This window comes from Myotis lucifugus, unplaced genomic scaffold (genome assembly GCF_000147115.1).
Source record: "Myotis lucifugus unplaced genomic scaffold, Myoluc2.0 scaffold_36, whole genome shotgun sequence".
NCBI lineage: Eukaryota > Metazoa > Chordata > Mammalia > Chiroptera > Vespertilionidae > Myotis > Myotis lucifugus.
The window spans coordinates 254,631-264,312 of NW_005871084.1; the positions used below are offsets into that span (position 1 = coordinate 254,631).

Consider the following 9,682-nt stretch of genomic DNA (forward strand, 5'->3'; position numbering starts at 1 on the left):
TGGAGTCAATGAAAACCACACTATTATTCTGGGAAGGGAAGGAGGCTGGCACAGGGCGGTGCTTTGTGCCCAGGCAGGAAGGCCAGTGGCAATGCCAGAAGGACATATCTTGCTCTTGCTAAAGTGTGATCTTTGCAAGTTTTACCATCAATTCTGGATGCTATTCCACATCCTTCCAGTAAATTCCATTTCTGCTTAAGTTAGCCAGAGTCGATTACTTAGGTTTGCAACCAAGAGCCCTGATTGGTTTGGACACAGTTTCTGAGTTTTCAGTTTCTCAGTTCTGAGCTAACAATATTAACTATTGTTTCCTCATTCTTGATCACTATTATATAGAGCTTAGATATTAGAAACTGAAAAAGTAATACCATACAAGTGCTATAAGAATAATCAGGTTATATGGGGGGGGGGGGCTCACATATCTCCAAACTCTTGAAGAGACAATCTCCTGAGTATTAAAGAGCATACCTGTTCTGCACCCACATTCCACAGCACAATGGTGACATCCAGTGTCAGCTAGCTAAATCTCAGGTGACTGTGCAATTTACCTGGAAAGTGACGCACAGTATATCAAAAGACATGCATGTTAACACTGAGCCCAAGTAATAAGTTTTCAAGTAATAATCTAAGATTTTTAAAGTAGAACTAATTGTGTTCATTTGCAAATGCTACTCATTTGTATATACACATATAATTATATCATAGCCAGTGCTATACAAGGCTCCTACATATGAAATAAAAGCAAGTTAGTTTGGGGGAAAAAGGATTGAAATATTGGTACAAACACAATCTACAAATATAGATTCTTGACAAAGTACTGTGTCATTTACCAAGAAATCATTTTCCATATGCTCTCAAAATTAATCATTACAATACACTATCTATAGTTATTATCCATATATCTCTATCCCTATCCCTGTATGTGTATGTATAATGCAACCAAGTCACAGATAAATGATTTAAGTTTTCCAAGGCCATAACTTGACCTCATTACCTGAACCCAGATAGATTGATCACAAATCCAGGTTTCTTTGTAATGAAATGATCTATCTATTTAGAATTTTGGAAAACAGCTAAAGATTTCACCCAGTGTCCATATGGCAACTAAACTGCAAAGAGGGGCAGGGGAATCACATGGATCCCTTCCCATTTGGAGAGGTGGGGAGCAGGGCCCAGGATCTATTGCATGCCCATCACATGAAGGCTAGGGTATTCTACCTTTAATAATCCTCACAAACACCCTGAGAGGTTGGTGTTGTTAGTCCCATTTCACAGATGAGGAAATGAGGCTCAACACAACCAAGTGAAGACTGCTACTTCATAATGGTCATGGATCCCAACCTATGAGTCCTCTGGTTCTCTCCAGCTCACCACTTTGCCTCCTGTTGCATTCTGAATGGATTTCTAGGCCCAGTTTCTGGAGCCCAAGCTAGTTTAGCAATCAGAGTTTCCCAAAGCAAGTCACTAAGGAACAGTCAAGTACCTCCTGATGTGAGCACCTAGGTGTGTCCTTCAGGAACCTGAGCAGACAGTGCTGTCCCCATGGATTTACCCCACAAACAGAAGGAGTATGGATTCATGGCTTCAAAACAGGGGCTTTGGACAAGGTGCTGCCCACAAGACTTTGTTCTCCTTCCCCACTAGCTGGGTGGCCTTGGGAACCCTTTTAAACTCCTTAGGGCTCAACTGAAAATGTCAGATGACAATGCTAACTTCCCCTTGTAGTTACATGAAGATTAAATGAGGTAACACATAAAAAGTGCTCACTGGAGTATCTGACCCGTTATAAGCATTTAAGGAATGTTAACTACTTAAATCCACAGCTTCTTGTGGACATTGGTTAAAAGGACATCACTTGACAGTGTCAAGAATACACTCAATTGACCGCACTCAATTCCTCTCCCATCAGCCAATTATTCCTCCTGCTTTGAGCTTTTCCATTAACAATTATTTCAAAAGCCACTTACGATTTGTCAGTGAAACAAAATATGATAAGAAACAGATGTCAATGCCATATATCTCAGTCATTTGTAACATTGACAAGGAAAGTGTCCTTTTGGAAAATTTCTTTTGTGGCTTTATAAAATATTTTGAGTAGAAAACTCAGGAATATATAAAATAGTGATAACTTTCTAAACTCATCCTGGAATATTTTAGCTTCAATGTAATATACTTAGTTTTTTTAAAAATATATTTTATTGATTTTAGAGAGGAAGAGAGAGAGAGAGATAGAAACATCAATGATGAGAGAGAATCACTGATAAGCTGCCTCCTGCAAGACCCCTACTGGGGATCGAGCCCGCAACCCAGGCATATGCCCTTGGCCGGAATCGAACCTGGGACCCTTCAGTCCGCAGGCCAATGCTCTATCCACTGACCCAAACCAGCTAGGGCTAATTTACTTAGTTTTAAAAATTACCCAGTGAGGGGGAAAACAGACAATACCAAGTGTGGGTGAGGACACAGAGCTGGAGCTCCTGTCTGTTGCTGGTGGGAATGAAAAATGTGCTGCCACATTGGACAGCCCTGGGTAGTTTCCTATGAAGTTAAGCACACACTGTACAACCCAGCAATCCCATTCCTAGGTGTTTACCAAGTGAAATGAAAGTTTATGTTCCATAAAACACAATGTTTATGATTGCCAAACACTAGAAAAAAATCGAACATTCATCAACAGGTGAATCCTACTCATCAATATAAAAGAATAAACTACTGTTACAGCCAACAATATGGATGAATCTCAAATGCATTGTGCTGACTGAAGATGGCCAAATCCAAAAGGATACATATTTTTTAGTTCCACTTATATAACATTCTAGAAAATTCTTTGGGGACAGAAAACAGATCAGTGGTTACCTGGGGACAGAGTGAGGGAAAAGCTGACTACAAAGGAGAGCCAGGGTATTTTTTTGGGGGGTGGGGTGGGTGATATAACTGTTCTATGTCCTCATGGTGATGGTGGTTCAATGACTGGAACCATTTGTCAAAACCTACAGAAACTCTACATTAAAAGAGGGTGAATTTATATACTTTTGCTTTAAAAAATAATCCAATAGTACCCTAAAAAGCAAAATACAATTAGATTTCAGAATCCAAGGATTTCACTGACTTTATCAGAACTAACTAGAAGCCACAATTAGCTTGATTTTCTTTTCTCCACTCAAATTATTGACCCCCCCAAAAAACTAAATATAGCAAAAAAGCAGCAGTGGAATCAGGATCGTTAAAAAGCAGGTAACAGGACTGCTGATAGTAGAAGTATTGCTGCTATAAGAATAGTCAGTATAACCTGACGTTCAATATGGTGATAGAAACAAGGGAAATCTAAACATCTTAAGAAAAGTCAATTATAATTATTATTTACTAAAGTGGAAAAGTAGGAGGAAATATAGAAAAACTATGTAAGAATATTTGCAACAAGATTTAAATCTAATTTATGAACCTAGAACTCCTTGTCTCATCTATCCATCACTTTCCTAGTCATTTTCTAGATGCATAGCTGTTATCATTCTTCGCAGTTGCCCACTTGTATGTAGACTATCTGGCCAATGGCTACAGAGTCTGCTCAGATTGGCCACCGCCTGAAGCAGTGGGGACCCTGTGCTTGGCAGGCTCTACCCACCCTCTGGCTCCAGGAAGATGTCAGATTGATCTGAGGGCAGCATCCCACCAAAATCCAGGCAGTAACAGAAAAATACAAGGGTGAGAAGTAGCTTCTGTTCTGGTAAAACCAAGTTCCTTATACTGGATCACGTCAACAAATTTTATGATGAGTGAGCACATCAAAATAATGAGAAGATGCTTACAGCTCTTTGCTGATGGAGCCTTCCTCCAGAGAAGCGTGCTCATGCCAATTTCAAAGTCTATGAAAGTGAAAAGGATGAAGACAGATTCCTGCGGTTGGTATGTGACTCTTAGGAGACATTTGAAAAGAGATTGGCAGTGTATGGCTACAAAAATGCATCTGTCCTGGGAATGTTTAAACGCTGACCAAGTTAAAAAAAAAAAAGATGTTACCAACAGAGACTGATCAATTCATCTAAACACAGATCATCAAAAGAGTAGTGTTCCCACCCAGGATTTTCAGCATGTTGTTTTGATATTTCAAACCAGCGGTTCTCAACCTGTGGGTTGTGACCCCTTTGGGGGTCGAACGACCCTTTCACAAGGGTCACCTAAATACATCCTGCATATCATATATTTACATTACAATTCATAACAGTAGCAAAATTACAGTTATGAAGTAGCAACGAAAATAATTTTATGGTTGGGTGTCACCACAACATGAGGAACTGTATTAAAGGGTCGCGACATTAGGAAGGTTGAGAACCACTGTTTCAAACCAAAAAACTGAGCTCCAAGGAAGCACAGTCAGCTTTGGAAAACTGTAGTATTTAACCTAGAGTCCCTTGTTTGCAAATCTTAGAAGTTTAAAGAGAATCCTTTGCATTCTAAGTTGTCAATACAATAGATCTTCAAGTTATGTTAGTAAATTCTCCCCCACACCCCGAGTATGAACTTGCAATTTCAGCCATAACATGCATTCAAAGACATATGTACAGTATTGTCTTCTCTTTAGTGTCACAGATTCTGCCAACTCTTTATAGAAGGGTTTCTCCTCAACTAGAGAAATCTCCTTAAGAAGCTCTGTAAGCATAAGCTGTCAAGTGTAACCTCCAAAAATGAATTTGCCGCTCAGTAGTTGGCACAGCAGGGTGAATGGGGTGTATGAGAAAACAACTCTGACTGATGCTGTTCAAGGTTCCTGATTGCTAAGAGAGGCATCCCCAAGCCAATGCCTATGCCTTTGTGTTAGGAGGTTCTTGTTTGCTGTTCTATAGGAAACACACAGAACAACAGCACCACCTCACAGGAACTGGGGTCATTTACAATTTCTGTCTAGCTCCTAAAAAAAGACACAGAAAAAAAAGGAGTGGCATTTCTTCTGTTTTGGATTTTCTCTGATCTACTAGTAAGAGCTCACATAGTGCCTGATTTTGTAAATAAAAGAACAGGTATATCAGTTTCATTCTTTAGCACAGTCATAGAAAAAACAGAATAATACAACTAAAAGCTTATAAATCTAGATACTCTCCCTCCTAATTATTGGCTAAAGGGTATGGATGATTCATGCTTTATGTTAAGTGTACCACTGAAATGTGTTACCAAGAAGCACTCATATTTTGAAGAGTAATTCAGTTGTCACTGTTAGGTCTAAGGATCACCAAAATTCTCTTATTCTAAATGCATACATTTGGGATGCACTGTAGCAAAGGAGATGTATCTTCTTGGTTGAGTGTTATTGATTCCTGGTCAGGGCACAAGCTCAGGTTGTGATTCAGTCCCTGATCAGGGTGGTGTATAGGAGGAAACTGATCGATGTTTTTCTTTCTCACATCAATATTTCTCTTTCTCTCTCTCTCTTTCTGTCTCTCTCTCTTTCTCTCTCAAAAAATTAATAGAAACATTTTTAAAAGGACTGAATGACTGAGGCTTCTTTCTATCAGCATGAGGTTTACTATTCACAATTTTCATGGGAGTATCACAGAAAGAAGAGTTATGTCACATTCAGAAACGATCGGCAATCCATACCAGGAATATAAGTAAGAGGTTGGCTCCCATCAGTTACTTTCAAATTATGCTACCAAGGAAGCTTAGACCAACGTGTCTGCCTTACCACCTAAATGTAATTGCAGAAATGAGTCACAGCCTTACAGTGGAATGAATATTAGCAATAAAAACAAGCCAACCACTGAAGCATGCTATGACCTGAATGAACCTCAAAAACATTATTTTAGGTGTAAAAAGCCAGATGCTGATGACCAAATATTGTATGATTCCATTTGTATAAAGTGTCCAGAAAAGTCAAATGTAAAGAGACAGAAAGTAGATTATTGGCTGCTGGGGCTGAGGGTCAGTGTGGCAGACAGCTATGTGGGGTCTTTTTGAGATAATGAAAATGTTCTTAAGCCGGATTGTGGTGATGGTTGTACAATTCTGTAAATTTACTAAAAATCATTGAATTATACACTTGAATATATTTTTCAGTCTATAAATTATACCTCTAATAAAGCTGTTTTTTAAAAAGAGAAGAAAAAAAGAGGGGAGGCAAGAATGCCTTGAATAAAGCTACTCTTTACCTCTGGGAGGAAATATAATTACCGTCATAATATACAGGGAAATATAATTTGATGCATAGAATTTCCTCAATTTGAAGGTTTTCATTCATTTTTTTCCTCCTAAATTATTGACATCAACTATTAAAAGTTTAGTTTTCATTAAATTTATATAAAATTGATATTTAGCTATTTTAGGTTTAACATCTCAGTATTTCATAATACTAGTTAGACCCCCAGAATGTTAGGCCTGGGCAGGTACAACCACTCTGTAGGGCAGAATGCCTGGCTAGAGGCAAAACTGGGAAAACAAAAACCTTGCCCCCAGGGTAACCTATCTTCCCTTAGCATATCACTGGTCATGTGACCTTTTCTTCTCTAATGATAACATCTAGGCCTCAGCTGTATTTCAGCTCCAGGTCCAGAAAATCAGCAAAACCAAACAAGTGGCACTGTGGCTACCTCAGGGCCAGCTACATTGACTAATGACCCCCTCACCACCCACCCCTCATCCCCTCACTCCCCCCCCCACTCTTCCCCCTCGCCCTGGCACCAACCAATCAGTAGAGACCAGGACCCTAGAAGAGCACACCTGAAATGCTGATGAATATCCTATTAAGACCCTCCCTGAGGCCTCCCCTAAGATTTCCACCTGCAAGACAAAGGACCCAGTGCATTCTCCCTCCAAAGAGCACACCCTTGCCATTCCCCCACTGGCACATATCCTCCAACCTCTAAGGGATCACATGAGACTTGCAACCAGGGGAACAATGGGCAGCTCATCCTAGGCTTACCCCTGAACTGTCTCTAAGGCTCCCTTTTCTCTGACTTCCCAGTGAGCCAGAGCAGCACAGCCTACACTCTCCTGTTGCTTTTTCTATGCCCTTTCTTGTTTCACTGTCCCAAGTATATTCTGGCTGCCATCATTGACCCAATGTCGGTGCTGGGCAGCCCTTCCCTTTGGATATCCCATCCCCCATTCCCTTTCCCTAAATAAATTCAATTCTCTTTAATCACCATCTGAGATGGCTTTTAGCCTGCCTGGGTGCACCATCCACCATATTCACCTTTCAATATTAAACCCAGAATACATGATTCCTAAGTTCTTCCCCAATCTAAGCAAAAGAGAAAACCACTTTTTCCGCCCTCTTATTGCTTGGCACTGATTGCCTGTGCACCTCTTTCCTCTGTGGTTGCCCAACTCCTGAATCAGCCAACAACATAGGTTTTGGAGGCCTGAATAGGCCCACTGGTCTCCAGGTGCTCAACGACTACCTGCGGCCAAGAGCCAGATCCATCGAGGGCTCTGTGCCATCACACGCAGACGTGGCAGTATTTGAAGCAGTGTCCGGCCTACCACCTGCTGATGTGTATCATCCCCCATGTTGGTATAATCACAAGTCCTACAAGGCCAGCCTGCCCGGAGTGAAGAAAGCTTTGGACGAGTATGGCCCTGCTGATGTGGAAGCCACCACAGGGAGTGGAGCTACAGATACTAAAGGTGATGATGACATTGATCTCTCTGGATCGGATGAGGAGGAGGAAAGTGAAGAAGGGAAGAGGCTAAGGGAAGGACAGCTTGGGCAGCATGAGTCAAAGAAAGCCAGAAAGCCTGCACTTGTGGCCAAGTCTTCCATCTTATTGGATGTGAAACTGGGGGATGACGAGATGGAAATGGCAAAATTAGAGGAGCGTGTCAGGAGCATTCAAGCAGACTGCTTGGTCTGGGTTCTTCTACACTGGTTCTAGTGGGGTGTGGAATTTTAAAAACTTCAAATAATCTTGTGTAACAGAAGACGATAAAGTTGGGAATAGACATGCTGGAGGAGTGGATCACTGCTTTTGAGGACTATGTGCAGTCCGTGGATGTGGCTGCTTTCATGATCTAAATCCATTCTGGATCATTGCCCTTAAATAAAAGCTTGAAATATAAAAAAAGAAAGAAAGAAAGAAAGAAAACACTGATCTGAATAACACACAAGTTCCTTTACAAATTATTTAAATCAGTGTAAGACAATATGTGGTTTGAAACTGAGTCAAAACTGATGATCATTGATATGGTTCCTAATCTATGGTCTCAGACTCCCGGAGGATTCCAATGTGTATTCCAATGTGTGTCAATTCCACGAGGACAGGAAGGTGAGCTATTTACACAGGTCTGGGTCCCCCTGAGTCTCCAACAGGGGCACTCAGTAAATATTGGTTCAATGGATGCATTAATAAGGCAGAAACCCAGACACACCAAGTATTTTCTAAAATTGAATGGAAACACATTCAGGCTCTTGTTTTCCAAACGCAGGTAAATTTTCACGCTTGTAAAATGTAAGTTCACTTAAACGTGTAATTAAATTGATAGTAACATTTTGCCATTATGAACTTTTTTCAATGAATACATGCTCATGTGATTTTGATGTAAATATCTCAGTTCAAAAGTTTTGAAACAACTACTTCTAAAGACTTTTAAATTCCCTCCAAAATCTTCAAAAAAATTTTTTTTCCTTTTCTGTCCTTATCCCAGACAAATAAACATACACTTCACTTTTCAGTTTTAGCCAAACCTAGCTTACTTTTTCATCTTTGGCCGGTACTTGGATTAGGACTCAAGCCCACTCGATGTCCAGCACATTGTAACCCATAACATGCTTGTGTTGATTCATAGAACCATCAAGGTGAATAAATAATACAACTGAAATAGTGACTATTTAAGTCATTTCGCAAATCACACAGATAGGTTCCTTCTTATGAAGTTTGCCTGGGTCCCAGGAAGTGTAAACTGTTTTCATTCTTTCTGTAAACCGAGGGGCCCCAGGGAGGGCATTCCCTGCCCAGGCACACATTCCTCCGTGTCAGCGACCTTCACTATCCAGGAGTGTGGGGGGCGGGGGTGGGGGCGGCCCAGCAACAGGAAACAACAGCACCAATTGTTTCTGTCCGGGTACCTGAGACTCCAGCTCAGATCAAATTTCTGGAAAACCAGACTTCTGCAGAGCTGAATATTTAATAGCGTTAAGTAAAATCAAAAGGACAGACTATCTTTTTTCCCCTCTTGCAAATGCAGAATATAGTAATTCCCCTCTGCATTTCTCTGCTTCACCTAGTCTATATATACCAAGAAAGGAAAGGAGGTTTGGATTCCTAAAATAAAACAATATAGTGTAATGGAGAACAGGCACAGTTTCAGTTATATTTGGGACTCATTGCTTCTCCCAATCTATATAGTATATTTACAGGCAAATATACTCTATATGGGCAAAAGTGGGTTAATAGTTGTTCGTATGGGAAAAGACATGCAGGTTATGACAATAGTTTTATTTACTCAAAAGAATGTCACAATGGCACAGTAGATCTACTTTTGCCCACCCCTGTGTGTGTGTGTGTGAATGTGTGTGTATTTTTCTTTTTTCATCACAAAGAGGGTTGAAAACCACAGCCATGTCATCATCTCATCTACAAACCAGCCTTGTGCGGTCCTGTGCTAGCCTTTCAGGAAGGTAACACTGCGCCTCTGCACAACTGCAGGGCTCTGGAGCTTCCAGCTCTAGCATCCCACCACAGCACACCTGCAG

At 40.7% G+C, this 9,682-nt stretch overlaps 1 pseudogene; it reads left to right on the forward strand.

The window, feature by feature from the left end:
- Positions 1-3,769: 3,769 nt before the first annotated feature.
- LOC102438387 lies at positions 3,770-8,005 on the forward strand (annotated as a pseudogene).
- The last annotated feature ends 1,677 nt before the right edge of the window (positions 8,006-9,682 follow it).